The sequence below is a fragment of the Syngnathus floridae genome, chromosome 8, assembly GCF_059516105.1.
Source record: "Syngnathus floridae isolate MCC-2025c chromosome 8, RoL_Sflo_1.0, whole genome shotgun sequence".
Classification (NCBI taxonomy): domain Eukaryota; kingdom Metazoa; phylum Chordata; class Actinopteri; order Syngnathiformes; family Syngnathidae; genus Syngnathus; species Syngnathus floridae.
In genome coordinates, this window is record NC_142420.1 from 2885765 (window position 1) to 2891133 (window position 5369).

At 42.8% G+C, this 5369-nt stretch overlaps 2 long non-coding RNA genes across 4 annotated transcripts in view; one reads left to right on the top strand and one right to left on the bottom strand.

Annotated features, from left to right (window-relative positions):
- Nucleotides 1-3297, top strand: part of LOC148393965 (uncharacterized) — a 71088-nt gene extending 67791 nt beyond the window's left edge. The window contains exons 4-6 of one of the 3 annotated variants that reach the window (XR_015859884.1): nt 669-855; nt 1859-1909; nt 2017-3297. This is a non-coding gene — a long non-coding RNA (uncharacterized LOC148393965). Of the gene's footprint in view, nt 1-668; nt 856-1858 lie in introns of all 3 variants that reach the window. The other 2 variants (XR_015859885.1, XR_015859882.1) reach the window with 2 other exon arrangements.
- On the bottom strand, nt 3029-4473 carry LOC148393967 (uncharacterized). The gene is made up of 2 exons (XR_015859881.1): nt 3903-4473; nt 3029-3437 (listed from the first exon to the last, which is right to left on the bottom strand). It is a non-coding gene; the product is annotated as an uncharacterized LOC148393967 (long non-coding RNA).
- Nucleotides 4474-5369: the final 896 nt, after the last annotated feature.

Below are 5369 nucleotides of genomic sequence, written 5' to 3' on the forward strand. Positions count from 1 at the left end.
GTGAGGTGCAAGAGGAGGGAGGAGGAGGTTAGGAGACAAGGGGGGGCAGGTAAAGGCTGGGGATCGTATTCGGGCTCCTGGGGACAGGCGGCTTGGCGTGGCACCACACTGCCCACCCAACATCAACGCTCTCAGGTTCCCAGTCTCAGATGGGTCTGATAAACACTCCACAGGGACCATCTGGAGGCAGCCAGGAAGGCCGCAGGGGCTGAACATATTTGATTTCAATTCAACCAGTGGCCATTTTGTATTCGTGGCCAAGTGATGCAGTGCCCTGGCAGAACGTCTTTCCTATTTGTATTTTATTCTTAGGGTTTGGTATCGATTCAGATTTTCAAACAATCAAAATAACCAGGGCACGATTTGATTCGACTCTATGATTCATTTAGATTTTCGATCTGGTTTGAACCAAATTCAGACAAATTAAGACAGAACATTGGCACTTAATTGATGTAAGCACTAAAATTCACGCCATTAAGAGAATCTGTGGTAATATAACGGGCTTTTTTAGAGGTGAGATTTATAATAAATTGGCACACCAACTTTTGGAGCTCGCCTGTCAACGTCATCGGAACCAGGCAGGCATTACGTGTTGTTTCCTGGTTTGTTTTGTCACGTTCTGTTGTCACTTAGTGTCTGAAATGGTGATTAATTACCTCCTTCGCCAGAGCTGTCCGTCGTAGCCGCCTGCCGTCCATCAAGCCAGGGCAGAAGTTCCAGCAGCGTACGTCCCACTGCTCATCAGCCGTCCTGTGTGGTCAATTTTGGATAAATAATGGCGAGGCAAACCCTGGAGGTCAGCTCCATTGAAAAGTTGGGAGTACTGGACTTCCAACAAGGAGGTCCACCCTTCGGGTGAGTGTGGCTGCTTAAAACACCTCATTTTCAGAAAGGAGGCAGAGGGAGTGCCCCATACCTGATCTTCAAGAAATATGTCAAATTAACCCTTATAGATTTTAGTTGACTGTATAACCACTTACGAACAATTCGATGTCCAAAAAGCCTTTCGGAACGCATTATGTTGGCATATCCTGGTAACTGATGAAAGAAAACACACAGTCGTGACAGAAATGGCACTTTAGCTGCAGGGAGGGAGCTCATTTCTTGCTCTTTTAAGTCAGCCATGGAAAGGCAAATCATTTTATGAGGTTTTCAGGGGTTGAAGTGGGCCTAAGTAGAAATGGCCTCATACATTTTGAGGCTGGTTGATCCCAAATTTTTGACATAAGCGGTCAATGATTTCCAATGGAGCAACTGATCGCTCCTTCAAGTGACATGAAGGGAGGGGCGTGGCCATTTTCCTCATTAAAATAGAAATGATCACTTTTTCATGTCCCTGATCAAAAAATACTTCAACTGAGCTTGTTCGTGAAAAATGGACCATCATGCTTTTTGTGTCCCTTTAAGCCAGGGGTGTCAAACTCATTTTTGTCGAGGGCCTCATCATAGTCATAGTTTCCTTCGGTGGGCCGTTATGTCAACCCAAATAAATCAATGTAACACCTCATATTATATTCAATGTGAGCTTCTAATAACTAATTTTCAAATCAGAAATTAACAAAAAGTGTTAAAATATGATTAAAATGTTTTTTTAAAGTGAAGACGATTTGCAATTTTCGTATTGACACGCAATTTGTCTTCGCGGGCCACATAAAATGATATGGCGGGCCGTATCTGGCCCCCGGGCCTTGAGTTTGACACCTGTGCTTTAAGCTAATTATTATATCAGCATTGCAACATTGATTGCTGTGAAATTGCCACTAATTCCTCGGATGTACATGGTTTGGTTGACATAAATTCGACATTCCCTTTTTGAATCCGTTTAAGAACAATTTTCCACGACTTCCCCTACTTACAGGTTTTAGGTCTGTGCACTCTATCTGGGAAAGGAGTAGAAAGCACTCCAGCGGTAGGATATCCCATGTTCCTAACGACGCGTCTTGGTGGCGCTAACTGCGGTGCACATCCATCTTTTTGGCATTAGCGTGATGGATGTATTTTTCATGCCGCCATTAGGACCCAAACGGTGCGTCGGGCGAGCTTGGGTTTTATGCTAATGTGCCCTCTCACACCTGCAGCTTGCAATTACCCGCCAAGGAGCCAGCACCGAGGCTTCACCGGTAATAATATGAGCAATGGCAAAATTGCACCAGTCTATTGAAGAAAATTGAGGAGAGGAAAATGGAGAGCCAGAAGAAATGGGGGAGGACACGGGCGAAAAGTGAAGGGGAGAACAATGAAAAGGCCTCGCTTAATTAGCCTTGAAATATCTGTCGTCCTCCCACTGGGCCACGACTTTTACACTTGAGCAAAAACACTGAGGTCGACGACACTTCACTTATAGCATTCAACAGGTTTGACGGCACCATGCTTTTTTCCGCCTCTCGCTGTTTCCGAATCAGCTCACACATGACCACGGTAATGGTGGACAATTTGCGCGCTTGCCAGAGGTGGTCACACTCCGTACTTAGAGTTGCTCTACGGAACTTTTTAACCTTTGTAAAATATTTTCATACCTCTTCTGATGACACATCGACTTACAACGACTTAGATAGCCTGACAGGGTCTGTATTGCTTTCAGAGGCACATTTTTGTAATAATAAATATTGAAAACGTCTAACCTCTCCTTTATTAAGAAATACTCATGAATAAATAATACAAACATTAGAATGAAAACAAAGAAGGAAAATGCAACATCATCAAAAAAGATTGTTTGACTGCTCTTGACCCAGATAACACTGACGGTAAAAAAAAAATTTTAAAAAAATACTCGGGATTTCATGACACTGCACGCTGGCACCCGTGAAATGTCGTTGACTTCAGGAAAAAACACTACCACTTTTGCCCAAATGGTGCCGCCATAATCAAGAAAAATTGATAAGTTACCTGGTGGGTCTTTAAGTACAAGTACAGATATTTATGTAAAAATAATATTATGCTACAAGTAGATGTAATGATTCAATAATTATATTAAGATTGGCAATTATATACAATACTGATTTTGATAATGATGAAATTTACAAGAAACATTGTTTCCCTCTTTTATTAACTTCCATAGTGCTTGCACTGAGGAGCATAGCTTCAGACTTTCATGCAGACTTTTCCCATAGCTTTAATTGGGCATGTTGGGTGTTTAAGAATAATGTTTTTATATGGTTTTTGCACATCATGGCTTTTCACCTATTAAGGGTGGGTCTGGAATATACACCCCGTGGTAAAGGCTGTTGTGTGGGGGCACATGTGTGCATGAGTGTGTGCATGTGTCTGATCACATGGAGCAGGAGGACCTGAGGTGTGTGTGTGTAGCGGGGGGGGGGGGGCTCAGGGCTGCCGGCCTCGATAACAAGGGCTGTAAAATCAATCACCTCCTTTGACAGCCTTACGAGTAGCCCCGCCTCTTTATTTCCCATCTCCTTCTGTTCCCGGACCTGCAGATGCTTTGGACAAAACACACACACACACAAACACACTGAGTGGAACCTCTAAGGTCGAACGAAATCTGTTCTGAGATGTTGGTCACCATCCAATTTCTCGGACGTTCTCGTCAGGAATATTGGAAGTCAATTGAATTCAATGTGATTGGTTGTGACTAGGGTGGCTAGCACTGGTTAGCATGTCCGCCTCACAAGTCAGAGGTGTGAGCTTCAATTGTATTTTCTATCGATGGATGGATGGATGGATGGATGGATGGATGGATGGATGGATGGATGGATGGATGGATGGATGGATGGATGGATGGATGGATGGATGGATGGATGGATGGATGGATGGATGGATGGATGGATGGATGGATGGATGGATGGATGGATGGATGGATGGATGGATGGATGGATGGATGGATGGATGGATGGATGGATGGATGGATCCACTTGTTAACACAAACATGCCTAAGGAGGGCACACCTGGTAAAGTGTTTGCAGGATTAGGAAGTTGTTGAGATGGTTACACATGTTCAGGTCAGCTCTGTGACAACAGGGTTGTCGAAACACCTCTTCTTGACGTGCATTTGTTCCCCTTCCTTTCCTTGTGTGTGTATGTGCGAGGGGTGACGGGATGAGGAGGAGTGATTGGAGGGGGGGTACACTAAATCTGCAGCGAGGACTTGGCAGCGGCTCCCCTTTTTTCTCCTCTCGCTTCATTGCTTTGGTCCTACCCAAATCCTATTTCACGGTGCCAAGTATGCGCTCCCTGGGATCTCCTCGGCTCCCATCTCCAGACGCAGGTTTTAAGCCTCTCCTGGCACCCGCAGAGGTGGAGGCATGTGACGTACATCCAACAGAGACACCCCCACCTCAATCTCTAAACCTGGCATCCACGCATTCACTCGCTTTCCAGTCCAAAAGTCCCTTAAGTAGCCAGCGCCACACTCGGTGACGTTTGACATGAGGTCACATTAGAAGCTCACTTGCGCAATGACGCAGTCTTGCGCAGACGTGTTACGTCAGTCAAGCAAGTTCCTAATCATCACTCTTATGTAGCTGTGAACATGAATAATCATAGGACACGCCTCATTTCGTTCCCCTCACAGACACATTAATGCTCCTCCAATTACGCACAATCAAAGTAATTAAGTGCCAAATTACCTGAAGACACTCCACCAGTCACACACTGGTGACTGTGGCTGTGTTTTGGCATTTTAACCACTAGGTGGTGGTGTTTGATTAAAATTGCTCTGCTATAATTTTTCATGCTGTTAAACTGTAATTCTGTAATTAATCAGTTCAGTCGTTTGCCAAGTTATCACGGTAGTGTGTAAAAGTATGTGGCCGTGGCATGAAGAGTATAAAGAATATGGATCGTTAATATTAGGGAATGGTACAGTGGAAGGATTGTTAAGTTTTATTTTAAGGTTAAAATGTAAGACTTTTAAGTTTTATTTCCCACTCTATTTTGGAGTAGGTGCATATACTGACCACATTCAGCATGAGATATAGGATTTTTTAAATAAACCTCACATTTGTTTTATAGGAATCCCTAAGACATAAAACCACACAGATTTTTATTTCTGATAGTAGTGTGTTGCACAATTTACAGCTCTAGAAGAAGGTTGTCCTGCAAACCCTGATTAACCATGCATTATTAACAATAATTCATTCATTTATCATCCAAACTGCTTACCCTCACAAGGGTTACAGAGTTTTTAAAAAATGGATAAATAAAACAGTCACAAAAATATGACTCCCTAAGCTTTGACGGCTTTTAGTGATTTATGTTTTCTCAAATTAATTTTCAAGAAGCCTTGGAGCCACTCGGTCAATTTATTGAGAGAAAACAGCATCACCACTTTCTATATATATATATATATATATATATATATATATATATATATATATATATATATATATATATATATACATATATCGCACGAT